Genomic DNA, 18,946 nt, shown 5'->3' with positions numbered 1-18,946 from the left:
CTGCGGAGGAAGCAGACAAAAGAGGCCAGTATTAGATATTTGTGGTTAGTCATTCTAGTAGGACTTTCTAGTTCCTAGTAGGACAGGGTTGTAAAATGAGAGTTTCAATTTAAAACAGTAAAAGCTGCAATATCTTTGTATGATAAGAGAACCACATTTCCTTTTTTGATCAACACAGAAGTTACTCTTAGTTTATGAGTGTTTTTTTTGTTTTATTTATCAGAAAAGTCCCCAACTGTTATTACCCGCTTGAAATAAGTATACTTCCCAATACTGAGCTCCTAAGGTTATACAGTATTGTGGCCCTAGCTCCCTATGGAAAGAGCATTGTATTTATGACAAATAAACACTCATTTGAAGAACAGCATTTTGTGCCAGTCTTCAGCAAGTAGACCACTGGTGTCTGATAACCACACATTGATTTCTTTTTCAGACAAAGGCAGCATTACACAAATAAGCGCTGGGCAGATGCATAACGCTGAAAATACTGAGTGCTTTTCTGGCCATCTGCCATCCTTTAATGACTAAGCAATGAAAACAATGTGAACTCATACCTAGATTCTTCTATTTGTATTACATTAGTTTTCATCTCCATTTTCTCTTTAAAATTATACTTTTTATGTGCTGCTTATTTAAGTTTATTGAAGAAAGGCTGTGAATGTGCAGTAACTGAGCAGCCAATTGCCTGTCCGGTTCTATAAATTGATTTTATATACAAGGTAATTGTACATCTAAAGTCAACAGTCCATCAGATTTGTATTAATCCTATGCACAGCAAAGTGTGGTATGTATGAACAGGTGTACCCTATGTATCCCTTGTTTATCTAAGGTGTTATTCCTAATAACAGAGATTAAGCACACATTATTGCCTGATGCATTATGAAAGGATATTTTCCAGGGTGCCACTATCATCATCTTTTATTTATAAGGCACCAGCGTATTCAACAATAGGAATACATTTGGGAAAATTGAATAATCGTGATGTAATTAGTTGGAAGCTACAGAACATAGCCTTTAGTCTGTGTTGATAACTTGCCCTTGCTCTATTGTTAGCTGTTCTTTAACCACTTCAGCCCCCGGAAGAATTTACCCATTTCCTGACCGGGCCATTTTCTGCGATACGGCACTGCGTCACTTTAACTGATAATTGTGTGGTCGTGCGACTTTGTATCCAAACGAAATTAATGTCCTTTTTTTCCCCCACAAATAGAGCTTTCTTTTGGTGGTATTTCATCACCTCTGTGGTCTTTATTTGTTGTGCTATAAACAAAAAAAGCAACGATTTTGAAAAAAAAACAACAATATGTTTTACTTTTTGCTATAATTAAATTTAGGCCAATATGTATTCTACTACATATTTTTGGTAAAAAAATCCCAATTAGCGTATATTGATTGGTTTGTGCAAAAGTTATCAGAACGACAAAATAGGGGGTAGATTTATGGCATTTTTATTTATTTATTTTCTTTACTAGTAATGGCGGTGATCTGCAATTTTTAGGGGGACTGCGACATTGTGTTGGACAGATCGGACACTTTTGACACTTTTTTGGGACCAGTGACATTTATACAACGATCAGTGCTATAACAATGCACTGGTTACTGTATAAATTACATTGGCAGGAAAGGGGTTAACACTAGTGGAGATTAAGGGGTTAAATGTGTTCCTTGGGAGGTGTTTCTAACTGTATGGGGGCTGGGCTGACTGGAGGAGGATAGATCGCTGTTCCTAATCACTAGGAACAGACAATCTCACTCTACTCCCCTGACAGAATGGGGGTATGTTTGTTTACACTGTCAGATCCCCGTTCTGACTCTCTCTCTGGAGCAATCGTGGGTGCCCGGCAGACATCGAGTCCACCGAACCCCCTGGTTGGCTTCCCCGCTAGCGAATAGGCATGAGCGTGCCCCTCCGGCGCCCACATATCGCCTTGTACACGCCCACATACAATGACGGCGATTTACGCAACCAAACAAACGTGCTGCAGTACAAGTGTGGTGGCTGGTCGGCAGGTGGTTAAAGGGGAGCTCCAGCCCCTCCACCAAAAATACTGTAGCTGCTGACTAATCCTAGGACACTTACCTGTCCAGGAATCCCGCAATGTCAGCACCAAATCTGATTTTCAATTGGCTCTTGGGTGCTGCCGACTCCATTTCTTGTAAGGGAAACTGGCAGTGAAGACTTGCGGCTTCACGGACAGTTCCCTACTGTGCATGTGCTAAGCGCATTGTGCTTGTGATAAGCTGCACATTGAATGGCCCAGCGGCAGGGGAAGGGGGAGGGGGGGCCGAACTTCCAAGTCACCCGGAAGTGGGAGCAGGTACCTGCCAAAAAGAGTACCCCCCCCCCCCCCCTGAAAGGTGCTAAATGTGGCAGCGAAGAGGGGGAGGAAGAAAACAAGCAGGGCTTCCCTTTTGGGTGGAGCTCCGCTTCCAATAATGCTAAAAAAGATTTTATGGATCTGTTTAGCTGTGACAAATTTTTCTGTAGACTAATTCATGTGTTCTTTAAGGTATGCATACTGTAAATCACTGTCTTCTGGCCAATTTTCGTCATAACAGGTGAGAATATCTGTGCCTCTTTAACAAAACCTGCCTACAGTGAATCACGTACAGCTGGTTGTGATTGGTGTTGATGTTAAATAGTGCTTTCAGTTTGTAGTGCTCAGATCCAGTTGCATTTTACTTTAAAACTGAACCATTTGGTGGGCTAGCATATGTAGCTATAATCCCCGGAAATAAATTGGGTCCCCTTAGCTGTCCAAAGGCTGCCCACCCTGTTTTCAGTTCTAGAAGCACACCGACAAACTCAGGCTCAGTCTAAGGGTGTCTTTTGAAGATTAATTGCAAATCTTGAACAAAGACAGGGAGGAGGGCTGAGGGTTGCCAGATACTCAAGGCACAAAATCTTGGAGGACAGCATCCCTGAAAAATTCTGTTCAGCAGTATTTGACCCTCTGGTAACAGCCCCAAAATGATGGCGAAGAAACAAGGGACAGCCAGTATATCTGAGACCTTATGAGCACAGTCACTATCCTTAAGCAGCAACTTCTGACAACTCTTCCTCAGTGAACAGTTCTGCACCTGGAGCTTCAGGCAAAAAGCAAGTTTGATTGAGTCCAGCTTCCTTCAGGCCCTCAGCCATAGCACCCGATGAGGCCCCACAGCAGTAACATCTCTGGAACATACACATGCCCCATCTCAGGGGGAAAGGACCCTGGGGAAAAGAGTTGAAGTGTCCAGGCTTTCAGTCTGGAAATCAGCCTATTGTGTGCACCAGAATCCTGGAGATTCTGCAGTGAAGGTGGTTAGAAGGAAATCGTTTAAATTTACTAAAATTGATGCAAATTATAAGCCAACCATTACATTTTTCTGGGACTGGTTTCCTTTAATTTATTGTAGGAGTTCAGTATTGCCAAATGTCTTCTTTTATTTTAGCTGAAACTAGCCATGGTTAGAGGCCATGGTACTCCTTTACTATTACAGCAGTCAGCAAGTCTGACATTGGAAATGCTATAGTGACATTGCCAGGTCACTGTGATAAAATATAAAGCTTAGCAAAGTACTATTTTGTTTCCATCTGTCTGTGTATGTGTCTGTCTTTTCTTTCTGAACTATGTTTGCTAACCAAAAAAGGGAGACAGGAAAATACTTTTTTAGCTTCCAGGTATATGGATGACAAACCTTTGAGACAAGCCTCTGAGATCTACTGATGTTACTACACAATTGTTAAAACATATTGGGACCCATGGGTGATATTTTTGCTGTAGAGATTTCATTTAGGCACATCCTTAGACAAGAACAGATATATTACGTCCGTCAGGTCTGTTAATCAAAACCTTACAGTTCGGTTGTAATTCTGTGTCAGCTAACAAAAATACACTGTGCAAGAATTTACAACCTACAAAAAAAATGTTTCCTGTTGCTGTGTTTTAGCAGTTCTCCCATAAAATATATACCATTAAGATGTTCTTTCTTTTATTGCTGACAACAATGGGGGAATTGGTCCCTTGCTTTACCAGTAAGGTCAGCTTTGTTGGATCTGTCATGGCTGGACAAGATGCTGCTGGTAAATTTCATTAATCACCTATCTTGAACAGGGGTGTTCAAACTTTTTTCAGAGGGGGCCAGATTTGATGAAGTAAACATGCGTGAGGGCCGACCATTTTGCCTGACATTCTTTGAACCATTAAAATTCGGTCTAATGCCGCCTACACACGATCAAACAATCGGGTGGAAAAGTCCGGCAAACTCAAGTCCGCCGGACAATCCCCCCGTGTGTAGTCTCCGGCGGACTTTTTTTACCTGAAAGTACGGCGGACTTAGAAAGTATTTTTGCACTCCAATCTTCCCGCCGGACTCGCATTTCGGCGGACAATCCGGCCGTTGGTATGCCAGTCCGCCGTACTTTTGAAATGAGCGGACTTTTCCCGCGCGGAGAAAAGTCCGCTCATTTTGAGCGCGTCTCCAAGTAGACAGGGCCAGCGAAGGAGGCGTCGCTGGCCCCGTCACCTGGTATGGACTTAAAGGGGAACCCCAACGCCGAAAAAAATCGGCGTGAGGGTCCCCCCCAGGTCCACATCAGACCCTTGTCCGAGCACGCTACCCGGCCAGCCAGGAAAGGGGGGGACGAGCGAGCGGCCCCCCCTTCCCCAAGGCACCCCCCCATGTTGAGGGCACGCGGCCTGGTACGGCTCAGGAGGGGGGAACTCGCTCGTCCCCCCTTTCCTGGCCGGCCGGGTAGCGTGCTTGGACAAGGGTCTGATGTGGACGCCGATTTTTTTCGGTGTTGGGGTTCCCCTTTAAGTCCATACCAGGTGGCAGGGCCTGCAACGTCTCCTTTGCGGGCCCCGCCTACCTGGAGACGCGCTCAAAATGAGCGGAGTTTCCTCCGCGTGTGTGGGCGAGTCCGTTCATTTCAAAAGTACGGCGGATAGTCCAGCTGGCTTAGTACGCCGTATTAGTCCACTGAAAAAGTGCCGTGTGTGGGCAAGTAGCCCCTTCGGAAAGTCCGGCGGACAGTCCGGCGGGAAGTCCGCCAGATAGTCCGCTACGTGTGTACGCGGCATAAGTGTGTTCGTCCGAGCACTAATACACTGCCCAACAAGAATTCTCTTGCCTTTGTGGCTGTGTGTGGTGAAGAGATGATCTTGGGCGTGTTATTTGGATATATCGTATTTATCGGCATATAACGAGTACTTTCACTGTTAGCCCCTGTACACACGGTCGGACATTCCGACAGAAAATGTCCGGTCGGACCGCATTGTCGGATAATCTGACCATGTGTGGGCTCCATCCTAAACGGAGGGGAAAAAAAAATTTTATACATTTTTTGGGGATATTTATTATAGTAAAAAATAATGTGTTTTTTAAAAATTGTCGCAATTTTTTTGTTTATATCGCAAAAAATAAAAAACACAGAGGTGATCAAATACCACTAAAAGAAAGCTCTATTTTTGGCAAAAAAAGGAAATACATTTTGTTTGTCCAAGCTCTGTTAGATTGGATGGAGAGCGTCTGTGAACAACAATTTTCAAGTCTTGCCACAGATTCTCAATTGTATTTAGGTCTGGACGTTGGCTGGGCCCTCCTAACACATGAATATGCTTTGATCTAAACCATTTCATTGTAGCTCTGGCTGTATGTTTAGGTCTGTCATCCTGCTAGAAGGTGAACCACTGCTCCATTCTCAAGTCTTTTGCAGACTCCAACAGGTTTTCTTCTAAGATTACCCTGTATTTGGCTCCATCCATATTTTCATCAACTCTGACCAGCTTCCCTCTGAATGCGGAAGAAAAGCATCTCCACAACATGATGCTGCCACTACCATGTTTCACGGTGAGAATGGTGTCTTCAGGGTTAGTTTTCTGACACACATAACATTTTGTTTTTAGGCCAAAAAGTTACATTTTGGTCTCATCTGACAGAGAAACTTCTTCCACGTGTTTGCTGTGTCCCCCACATTGCTTTTTGCAAACTGCAAATGGGACTTCTTATGGCTTTCTTTCAACAATGGCTTTCTTCTTACCACTCTCCCATAAAGGCCAGATTTATGGCATGCACTACTAATAGTTGTCCTGTGGACAGATTCTGGATCTGGATCTCTGCAGCTCCTCCAGAGTTACCATGGGCCTCTTGGCTGCTTCTCTGATGAATGCTCTCCTTGCCTGGCCTTCAGTTTAGGTGGACGGTCATGTCTTGCTAGGTTTGCAGTTGTGCCATACTCTTTCCATTTTCGGATGAAGGACTGAACAGTGCTCCAAGAGATGTTCAAAGCTTGGGATATTTTTTTATAACCTAATCCTGCTTTAAACCTCTCCACAACTTTATCTCTGACCTGTCTGGTGTGTTTCTTGGCCCTTATGTTGCTATTTGTTCACTAAGGTCCCCTAACAAACCTCTGAGGGCTTCACAGAACAGCTGTATTTATACTGAGATTAAATTACATACAGGTGAACTCTATTTACTAATTAGGTGACTTCTTAAGGCAATTGGTTCCACTAGATTTTAGTTAGGGGTATCAGAGTAAAGGGGCTGAATGCAAATGCACACCACACTTTTCAGTTATTTATTTGTAGAAAATTTTAAAAACCATTTATAATTTTCCTTTCACTTCTTAATTATGTGCCACTTTGTGATGGTCTATCACAAAAAATTCCAATAAAATACATTTATGTTTTTGGTTGTAACATGACAAATTGTGGAAAATTGGAGTATGAATACTTTCTCAAGACACTGTATGTATATTTGTATTAAAATAGGCACTGTGCAGTAAGCCATCAGAACTTGTTTTTTAATTTACTATATTAATTTATCGCAGCAAAGTAAAATATGATTTATTTCATGGTTAATTGATTAAAACTATTCAGAAGATGGTGGCACATTGGTGTATTGGTTAGCACTCGTGCCTAGCAGTAAAACGGGTTGCTGGTTTGAGTCCCAACCATGACACTACCTGCCTGGAGCTTGCATGTTCTCCCTGTGCCTGCGTGGGTTTCCTCTGGATATTCCAGTTTCCTCCCGCAATCCAAAGACATGCAGGTAGGTTAATTGTCTTCTGTCCAAAATTGGCTCTAGTATATGAATGGGGACCTTGGATTGTGGGCTCCTTGAGGGTAGGGACTGATGTGAGTGTGCAATGTACAGGGATAGGGACAATTGTAGACACTCACTCAGGTTGAACTGGATGGACTGGTGTCTTTATTCAACCTTACTACGGTAATTATGAAACTATGAAGACAATTAGGGGAATTCAATTCAGCCTTAACAGCACTTTCTTGCTGGTAGTTTCCTAAAGAACTACCTATGCCTAATTCAGGCAAGCATTTGGGCTAGTGTTGATAACACTAACGACACGTGCGGCAAAATCAAATCATTCTTACTACTGCTATTTTAAGAACCTGTGGCTATGGCAGGGACAAATTCTTGAAGAATCACCACCAGATCCCTGAGGAAACTGGTGGTAATTGAAACTAACTCTGAGTGGCATACAGAGGTATGCCAGTAGTCAAAGCAGGCCCTGCATGTGCTTGGAAGCTGTCATGTATGGCTAACACCAAACCAAATTGAATACTTATATTAGATGTATGTAAAATACATTTGTTAATTTTTTTTGTCATTTTTAACATTGCACAGCTGGAATAGTTGATGTTTTTTGGCTGGTAAACATTGCAATGATAAGGTAGGATCAGCGGTGAGTGCTCAGACTGCTAACATCAGCACTGGCCACTTATAGGGTTGCCACCTGTCCAGGATTCACCCGGACAGTTCGGGTTTTGAATCATGTGTTCGGGTTTCAGTCCACCTGACACCCGGACACATTATTCAGACCAGGCTGTGGCTGAGTGATTTGGCCACAGTGTGCCAAGGTGCACTCTGTGCATTACATTACTACTGTCCTTGGGGCACCCAAATGTATCCCAGGTCTTTTATAATCCTATAGTGTTTACAGCAAAAAATAAATAAAAAAATTCCCTGTGTTGCAAAAGTGTTCGGGTTTGGCTTGAAGAAAAGGTGGCAACCCTAGCCACTTATCTTTTCGAACTAAAAAGCTTTTTTTCCTCCTAAATTTCCTGAATTTGTCTTACTAAGTTTGAATTTTGCATCATATGCAGAATTTTCACTTATGAGGTTAGATGTCCAAATCACATAACACACATGCTTTGTTTCCTGACTCTACTTCATACAGTTATAGTGGCTATTTAGCTGAACTGATGTCATAGGCTTCCACCAGTGGTGTATTTAGGATTTGTGCTGCCCTAGGCCTGACTAAACTTGTGCACCTCCTAATTTAACTATGACCCACCCCTTGATGTTAATGCCATGCCCCTACCTGTTTAAGACCCACCCTGTCATTTGTAAACCACACCCATTCCTCTTTAGGCTCCACTTTTTCCTCTTAGAGCCCCACCTCTTCCTCTCTCTGTGCATTAAAAGTGCAGCCTCATCAGTGCCTATCACGGCAGCCTCATCAGTGCACATCAATGCAGCCTCACCAGTGCCCATCAATACAGCCTCACCAGTGCCCATCAATGCAGCCTCATGAGTGCTCATCAATGCCAACTCATCAGTGCCCATCAATGCAGCACTCTTCAGTGCCCATCAATGCAGCACTCATCAGTGCCCATCAAAGCAGCATCACCAGTACCCATCAATGCAGCCTGATCAGTGCCCATCAATGCAGCCTGATCAGTGCCCATCAATGCAGCTTCACCAGTGCCCATCAGCGCAGCCTCACCAGTGCCCATCAGCGCAGCCTCACCAGTGCCCAATAAGGGTCTCCAATTGCAGTCTAATCATACCAAATTATGTGAGCAGACTGCAGTTCCTCTTTAAGCACCTGTTCACATTGGGCCTATTTGGCTTGCGACATGTCAAATCGCATGCCAAATCGGCGGCTATTGCTGACAATGGCACCGTCCGAATTGGTGCAATGCCTACATTGCGGCGCTGCACTGATTCCCAAAAGTAATTCCTGCACTACTTTTGGCGACTTCGTGGTGTGATTCGTATAGACATCGTTTCTACACAGATGTCTGTCAAATCGCCCCTGAAGTCGGACTGCATTGCCAGTTTGAAATTGTGCGAGTTCAGCTGAACATTATTTCTAACCTGCATCAGTGTGAACCTGTGCTTAATGTAGTCAGCAGGATGGGTAATAAAATCCAGACTGAGCTATAATCAAAAATAACTCTTTTCTTCATATGTCAGAAGACAACATTAGCCATACAGGTAGCTTGGAAAGGTTAACCACGTATCCCTTTCACACTGGCAGCAGACCACATTAGCGGTAAAGTGACGCTAAAGTGTTACTGTTGTTTTAGCAGCGCTTTTCGGGCAATATCGGGGCACGTTTAACCCCTGCTAGCGGTAAAAAAGGGTTAAATGCACCCGAAAAGCGCCGCTGCCAAAATGCTTTGCAGGCGCTACAGCAGCGGTGCCCATTCATTTCAATGGGCAGGGCCGGTGGAGGAGCAGTGTATACAGCGCTCCTGCACTGCCCCAAAGATGCTGCTTGCAGGACTTTTTCTAATGTCCTGCAAGCGCACTGCCCCAGTGTGAAAGCACTCAGGCTCTCATGCTGGAACTGCAGGGGAGGTGTTTTTCAGGTGCTATTTTTAGCCCAAAAGTGCTTGAAAAACGCCTCCAGTGTGAAAGGGGTGTCTTTGCAAGCAGACACCAGGTGTTAAATGCCATTAATTCCAGAACCACCAGCCTGCACATATTGAGCTGTAAAGAGTTATCCATATATGTAAGCAGCAGTGTACATGTCTCTATTGATGAAGAGAAGAAAAGCACAGTCCTCCCCTAGCACCAAGGACACAGAGGGTTAATTATCAGACAGTCCTCCCTATTTCAGATAACAGAGATAGAGGAAATTCTCCTTTGTAAGGAGAGACAGTGAGGAGACTCCATATCTATAGTTACTCTCACCCCCTCCAGCATATGCAGAATGTAGCTGCAAGCTGAAGCCACAGACCGACCCTGCAGGCTCCATGTGCACCTGCTAGAATCACGACATAGGAGGCTGACCAGTTCTCTCCGTGCTCTCCTATCTGTGTGGAGGTGAGGGGGGAACTGTCACCACATGCTCTGCTCCATGAGAGACGCTGCAGTGAGTGAATGGACTGGCTTGGGCGGAGGCCGCCCCCCCACAAAGTGCCGCCCTAGGCCTGGGCCTTGTCAGCCTAGGTCAAAATACAGCACTGGCTTCCACAATTTGAGGAAGAAAAACAAATGACCCCATTCCATGCGGTGCAGTGAATTACTGATCAGTTTAAATTTACAGTCACTGTAAGTGCTCGAAATTGTTAAACAAGCTACAGCTGTGTTAAATGGCTACACATAATGGAAAAAAAATAAGCCTTTTGATAATATTGTGGAAATCTGGCCAACATATTAAGAGAAACCTGACCTGTATTATAGAGAAAATTAGATTCCTGCTGGGGAGCTTGCAGAAGCATCGTTGTAAGGTAAAATGTACAGTGCTGCCTCACAGTAGGAACTGCTCACAAGTGTAATAGATGGACGGTTAAAGGAAATGGTAGAACAGTACTCCACACTAAGCTGCTAATAGCTATAGACCTGTCTTTATGCAGTGATGTAAGCTAGTGCAGTAAACTCTTCATAAAGCAATAATAAAAAGTATTTATTTGCAAAAATGAATATTACAGCAGCACATTTCCCCAATCACCCCCCTCCTATGTTTAAAGATTAGTTCAAGGTATGGATATTTTATACATAGTTACATTGGTCCAGCTTGGACCACTGTAACTATGTAAATACCATACCTGGCTAACCCCCCCAGAAATCACTAAAGTAGACACCGGGACTCACATGATCTCCACCTGCTTCAGGGTCCCATGCAGAGTAACTACCTCCTAGATTTTGAACACGGGAAGTCAGCTGCTCAATACCACATCCAATAAGAAAATGCTTTGCATTCATTCAGTAAATGTAAAGCATTATCTAAATGGGGCTGGTGCCAAGTGGAGGACCTCCTGTGTTCCGAATGCAGCTGGGGAGCCCATCGACGCGGGACCCTGAAGCAAGTGGGGATAACTGGAGTAGCAGTGTTTACTTCTGTGATTTCCAGCTTCCAAGCTAGATCAATGTAACTATGAATAAAATATCCATGCCTGGAATTCTTCCATAAAATTTTTTAAAGAAAGTAAGAAGTTAAAAAATCTTTTAAAGTTGAACTCTGGTTTGGCTGAAAATATTAATTGTGGATGTGCTCACTGCGGGATATAATCTTCCCTTTGTGAAAGGGGATCTTATAGAGATTAACACCTTAATCCATGGCCCCGATGGGGCCAACACTCTGGTCATTTACCTTCATGCCCTGGAGTGTAGCTGGGTCCTTAACATCCTTAACGTACGATGCAGAATGAGTGCTGCCCTCTGAACTTGCATTGTACATGATAATGTCATGTGAAGGCTGGTGGCAACACAACTGTAGATGAAAAATGGCTTCAGGGGACTAGTTTTTTTTTATTTTTTATTAGGTTTGGTTTCTTTAACTTAAAAAAGTAGATATATATATTTTTTTTTTTTCCAAAAAGAGGTTTATTGAACAGCACAACATACAAGCATAGTATGTACGGGTAGCAAAGTACAATAGTAGTGATACAAGAACATAGACCACAAGTTACATCAATTGAAGAATAAACAGCGATCAAGGGAACAATTGAAGTGGAGAAGGCTACTATAGATAAACAACTATGTAGAACAACTACATTGAATAGGGAAACCTGAACAAAGAACATCATAATAGGTTTGGATCCCAACGAATCTCCTGTGCTGCCATCCACCCCATATGGGATCACACTGTGGACGGTTGAGAGGCGTAGGCTTCATGGTGCAAGATGAGAGGAGACTCTATCAGGGTCCTTAAAGAGATCCTATCGTTTACGTGACATAAAATATAAACAAAGGTGAGTAGTAAAAAAGGTAAGGGGGGGAGGTCAGCATTGTAGTGTTTCCAGGTGTAAGAGGGGTGGGGGCATACAAGGATTAGAAGGGAGGACACAAGTAGTAAGGATAAGAGGGGTGAAATCGGTAGGCTAAAGTGGATGCGAACATGTTCACCCAGGGGGGATGTGGGGTAAAAATGCAGAGGAGGGGTTAGCGGATATCATCTAAAGGAAGACGGTCTAGCAAGAAATGGTGTCCTGTCCCAAAATAAGGCTCACTAGGTAAGAGTGGTAGCATTGGTAGGGGATTTAGAGGCCCGGAAATGTATCCAGCCTGCCCATTTATGGGAAAATTGCTCATGTCTATCATATGCTTGGTGAATTAATCTTTCCATTTCTTCTATTTTATCCATCTGTCGCAACCACTCTTCCAAAGATGGAGGAGTTACAGAACGCCAATGACGAGGAATGCATTGAGTGGCTGCATTTATCAAATGTGGGACTATCGAAGTCTTATATGTTTTGTTTGAGAGCGGTGTGTGGTGTTGCAAGAATTGTGCCGGGGAGAATGCTGGCTGGTAGGTAGTGATTTTAAATATTGTTTCGTGAATTTCCTTCCAGAAGGGCTGGAGTATGGGGCATTCCCACCATATATGCAGGAAGTTGCCAGTTGGAGCATTGCAGCGATCAGGGAACTAGTTTTAACTACTGAAACTGGTGGAGAGGAAGCCTGCAGAACTGTTAAAGTGAAACTCCAGTCAGCAATAAAAATCGATCAGAGAGTTTGTCCACAAGTTCACATATGTGAAGTGCGAATTTCAGCTCCAGTTTCCCTGCGAAGATAAAAAATGATGAATTCAGTGGCCCTTCCCCATTGTAGCTGTGGATCAGCTGACCAGGGAGAGGGGGGAGGTGAAGTGAGGAGGGGGAGAGAATTTATGTTCAGAATGGAACACGTGTGAATCAGATGATTTACGATTTGAAGAATATGTGCCTGCAATTCGCACCGCACTGCCTAGAAAAAGCACACGTTTTTTGTGCAATGTGGACTGAGGATGCAACGCACATATATGAACCAGACCCAGTGAAAATAACATATTTTCAAATGTTCTGCCAATTGGAATGCGGTGTAAGCTGCAACCAGTTTGCATTAGTGTGAACCCAGCCTCGGTCTAGGGCAGGGGTCTCCAAAGTCTGGCCCCCGGGCTACATCTCGCCAGCTAGTTCATTTTATCTGCTTGACAGCTAGAGTCCCCAGACTCACTTTACTGTCAGTCTTTGCTTGCCTCTGCATTGCTGCTAACCCACCACCCTGAGACTCTGATGGGTACACAGATGTGGGGGTGACTGATGTGGACACAGATGTGGGGTAAATTCTGATGGGGACACAGACGTAGGAAATACTCTAATGGCGACAAAGAGATGGGGGAAATTATGATAGGGACACAGATGTAGGAGAGACTCTGATGGGGACACAGATGTAGGAGAGACTCTGATGGGGACACAGATGTGGGGGAAATTCAGATGGGGACACAGAAGTGGAAGAGACTCTGATGGGGTCAAAGATGCAGGGGAAATTCTGATGGGGAAACAGATGTGGGGGAGACTATGATGGGAACACAAATACGGGGGACATTGATGGGGAAACACATATAGGGGGGACTGATGAGGACATATATGTGGGGGGAGACGCTGATGCAAGTTCACCCTTACATCTGTGCCCTCCTCAAATTCCCCCTTTACATCTGTGTCTCCCTCAGATTCCCCCTTTTATATCTGTGTTCCCATCAGTGTCCCCCAGTACCTCTACCCATCAGCTTCCCCCTTACATCTGACATCTTACATGAATAAGTGATTTTTTTTCAGCACGCGAAAATGTGTAAAACATGCAACGTGACCCTTGTACTGAAACGTGTGGCGACCTCTGCATGGTGCATTTTGGTTAAAGAAATTTTAAATCCAAGAACAACAATTGCTAGTATTGCAGCATATGGGTCCTTAGATGTGCTGGCTGCATTACATTTCATATTCACCTTTTTTTTTTTTTAACCTGGTAATCCTGCCATTAACACGCTTCCTATCCTGGGGTGGCAACTGAACTGAGTAATGTTGTGACCCTACTACATGAAATATGTCAAGGCAAAATAACACTGTGTTAGGACTACACCTAATTCAATTCTCCAAAATAAGGGGAGATTTTTTGTATTTTACAGAGATATCAGGGAACAACTCTAACTGATAACAATCCAGAGGCAGTGAGTAAAGGAAGTTATCAGCTCACTGTATTTCTGGCTGGAAAAACAACTATTTTTTTTATTTTTTTGTACTTGTTGAATAGACATGTTTTTTTATAATAACAAACCAAAAGGGAGCGAATAAGAGAAATGTGTTGTTAAAGCTTACATAGACTTTAGAGCTCAACTAAAGTGGTATTTTAAAAATTCACTAACAGGTAGGCTTTTTTATGAAAGAAGAGATTTTGTATATCTCTTCTGTCATAAATGTTGCCCCTTTCATAGCTCAATGCACATTCCTGGCATGAAATGCATATGAAGTACAAGACCTACACCATTCCTGGCTTGGGCTGATTTAGATGGCTGAAGACTTCAAACTTGCATCAATAAGATGTTTACCAGGAAAATGTGCAATATTATGCTGTATATGCTGAGCGTACTATGACAAAAGAGGCCCCACATTTTTTAAGCAGCTAAATTCTTCTTTATTATGTATTAAAACATGCCAGTTACCACAATGTACACGTAAAGCTGGCCTAAAATACTAGATAGGTGAAGTAAGCTTATATTTAAAGTGATACTAAACACTGCAATTTATTTTTTAAATAACGATATTACACAGAAAGGTCCCTTTCCTCCTCCTCTGGCAGTCCCACTGTCAGCTGCTGGGTGCCTCCTGTAGCAAGCCATGCATGTGTGCTCCTGAGCTGGGCTGTGTGTGTCCATAGACACACACAGTGCTGGTAAGCCATGCCCATATCCATAGACCCACACAGTGGATGGTAAGCCATGCCCCCACTACCTCCTCACAGGAGTTTGACTGATGGCAGCAAGACCCTACAGATTTGCTGCCCTCAGTTTCTCATGTGAATACAGGAAGTGAGAAAATGAGAGGAGCATTGCTGCAGCTGGATATAGAGCTGGAACAGTGACACAGAACCAGGTACGTGTTTATGGACAATGGGTGTTCTTTTTGCAGGATTTTGCTTACAATAATATCCTGCATAAAAAGTTGTCCATACTGCACCTGAACTCTTATGGACATACACCTACTTATGTACATATGGGTTGAGATGTGTACATTCTGCACTTCCACAGCTGATTACACACATATTTCCCCTGAATGAGTCTTTTATGTGATGGTGGTGCAGAATGACCTTGAACTTGTGTCATTCACAACGATTGAAGGTTGAGGCCACTTTGTGCTTGCATTGCCACCTTCGCATTGTAGATTACATGTCGGCTTTGAATTTACTAGGCGGCAGTGGTGGCACATAGGGGTCATTTACTATAGTGCTGCAGCGATAATTACCGCAAATTACTGCTAATCGCTGTATTTGGCGCTAATTAGCGCTAAAACGGTATTCACTCTAGTGCTGGTGAACAAATACTCCCAAAATCAAATTTACTATAATTCCCTGAAACGAAATAGCGCCCAAACCCTTACTCTGCTAAAACCTGGAGTAGTGCACATGGAAATATTGTTTAGCACATGATATAATTGCCTAAATGGTACTGAAATATGCGGTGTATTATTTAAAGATAATCTGCTTTTAAACTGTGTGAAAAAGTGATTTGTACACTGAAATACCTTTAAAAGTCTGAGAAGAGATAAATTCCCCATTTTTGGACAACTAGGTGCTAACACAACTGAGCACGCTCAGACCTGCAAATAGCCCTCATTTTAGCTCTAGTGTCTTTTTTACAAGGCACTATTGTAAATACGAAAAAGAGCGCTGTGTTAAAGAGCATTTTTTGGAGGTGAAAATCGTTACCATTAGACCCCTTTCACATTGAGGAGCTTTACAGGTGCTACAGCGTTAAAAATAGCGCCTGTAAAGAGCCTCTTCTGTCTCTCCAGTGGGCTTTCACACTGGAGTGGTGCGCTTGCAGGATGGTTAAAAAAAGTCCTGCAAGCCGCATCTTTGCGGTGCTGTAGCGCCCCCTGCCCATTGAAAACCTAAAGCGCCCCTGCCCATTGAAAACAATGGGGAAGTGCCGCCAAACCGCCGGCAAAGCGCCACTGCAGTGACACTTTGCGGTTGGTTTTAACCCTTTCTAGGCTGCTAGCGGGGGTTAAAACTGCCTCGCTAGTGGCCGAATAGTGCCACTAAAACAATGGTAAAGTGGCGCTTTACCACCGACACCCAGTCACTTTCACTGTGAAAAGGCTCTTAAAGTCCAATGCAAGTTTAGCCATTGATTCTATTGGTACAATTGTAACTTTCACAAATAAATCCTTTTAATGTTGAGATGAAATGTATCTTTCTCTGAAATAAATGTTCCTTGCAACATTGTTGCTTCTACTTCAAATATTTTATTTTTAAGAATGCTAGAATGTGGAATGTTTTGATGTTTTGGTAAAATATATTTAAATATATATCTCACAACAATCTTTACCCAAACTCACACTGATATCTTTACAAAGCACAAACAATACCATTGCTGATGCAAATTTAACCACTTTCAGACAGGACCATTTTGCAGGCCAATGACCAGACCACTTTTTGCGATTTGGCACTGCGTCGCTTTAACTGACAATTGCGCGGTCGTGCGATGTGGCTCCCAAACAAAATTTATGTCCTTTTTTCCCCCACAAATAGAGCTTTCTTTTGGTGGTATTTGATCACTCCTGTGGTTTTTATTTTTTGCTCTATAAACAAAAAAAGAGTGATCATTTTGAAAAAACGCATTATTTTTTACTTTTTGCTATAATAAATATCCCCCAAAAATATATAAAAAAACATTTTTTTCCTCAGTTTGGGCCGATACGTATTTTTCTACATATTTTTGGTAAAAAAAAAAAAAATCACAATAAGCAATTATTGATTGGTTTGCGCAAAATTTATAGCGTTTACAAAATAGGGGATAGATTTATGGCATTTTTATTAATATATTTTTTTTTACTACTAATGGCGGCGATCAGCGATTTTTATTGTGACTGCGACATTATGGCAGACACATCGGACATTTTTGACACATTTTTGGGACCACTGTCATTTATACAGCAATCAGTGCTATACAAATGCACTGATTCCTGTGTAAATGACACTGGCAGTGAAGGGGTTAACCAGGGGGTGGCAGTGTAGGGGTTAAGTGTGTCCTGGGGGCATGTTACTAACTGTGGGTGGCTGGGCTGTGTGTTAGTGAACACTGATCTCTGCTCCAATAACAGGGAGCAGAGATCAGTGTCACTTGTTGCTAGGCAGAAGGGGGAGATGCTGTTTACATCTGCATCTCCCCGTTCAGCCTCCCTGTGAGACGATCGAGTCCGTGGGACCCGCGACCAGACTCACGGGGATCCTGACCGGCGCACGTGATGGCAGGGCGGCAATTTTAACTGGATGTACCTGTACGCCAGTTTGCCTGCCCGTGCCATTCTACCGACGCACATCGTCGTGCGCCAGTCGGGAACTGGTTAAAATAATTTTTTTGTGCTTTTTACTATTTCCAAATAATCATAATTTGAGGCCAAAAAATGTGATATGTGTACCAACATCAGAAATCAAAATTTAATTCCCCAAAATTTGAGGGTAATATCACTATTCTACATTGACTCACAAAAAAACACCAAATATCACAAAATAAATCAAGAAGAATAACTCTTGTGTAATGTAATTCCATCACCGGTCCAAAGAAATGCAGTATGTATGTGCATTTATGTGTAGGAGGTTCTATGTGTGTCAGCTCTGTGGCTTGGAGGTTAGCACTTCTGCTGAGCATCCCTGAGTGTCTGGGTTTGATTCCCAAACATGCTGCTTCGTGTAGAGAAGTTATCTCATCCCCCAGGTCCTATAACTATGTTTAAATGTAGTATTTATGTGTAGGAGGGTTCCACCACCATTGTAAATCTTGCCAGATACACTATTTAGTCAAAAGCATTGCGGTGCCTGCCTTTACACACACATGAACTTTATTGACCAGCCCAGTCTTAGTTCGTAGGATTCAGAATTGATTTGGCCCACTCTTTGCAGCTAGAACAGCTGCAAAGAAGGCTAGGAAGGCTGTCCATAAGGTTTAGTCTGTCTATGGCAGGGATCCTCAAACTACGGCCCTCCAGCTGTTGTGGAACTACACATCCCATGAGGCATTGTAAAACTCTGACATTCACAGACATGACTAGGCATGATGGGAATTGTAGTTCCTGAACAACTGGAGGGCCATAGTTTGAAGACCCCTGGTCTATGGGAATGTTTGATCATTCTTCATTCTAAAGTGCATTTGTGAGGCCAAGCACTGCTGTTGGATGAGAAGACCTGGCTCGCAGCCTCTGCTTTAATTCAGCCAAAAGGTGTTCTATCAGGTTGAGGTCAGAACTCTGTGCAGCCTGTCACATTCCTCCACCCCAAACTCGTTCATCCATGTCTTTATGGACCTTGCTATGTGCAATCATGTTGGAACAGGAAGGGGCCATCCCCAAACTGTTCCCACAAAGTTGGGAGCATGAAATTGTCCAAAATGTCTTGGTATGCTGATGCCTTAAGAGTTCCCTTCAATGGAACTAAGAGGCCAAGCCCAACCCCTAAAAAACAACCCCATACCATAACCCCCACTCCACCAAATGATTTGGACCAGTACACAAAGCAAGGTCACTATGCACACCAGATTACTATTCTCTTTGGAATGCCCAAAGGTGTCCCAGGTCTTTTACAATCCTAAAGTGTATGCAAAATTTTTATTTTTTTGCTGTGCACCACTAAAGTGTTCGGGTTTGGCTTGAAGAAAAAGTGGCAACTCTGTATATACCAGGGGCGTACCTAGAGCATTTGGCACCCGGGGCGGATCCTATATCTGGCACCC

This window comes from Lithobates pipiens, unplaced genomic scaffold, assembly GCF_037356315.1.
Source record: "Lithobates pipiens isolate NorthernLeopardFrog02 unplaced genomic scaffold, aLitPip1_a1.2 Scaffold_13, whole genome shotgun sequence".
NCBI lineage: Eukaryota > Metazoa > Chordata > Amphibia > Anura > Ranidae > Lithobates > Lithobates pipiens.
Note: the sequence above shows the minus strand (reverse complement) of the source record.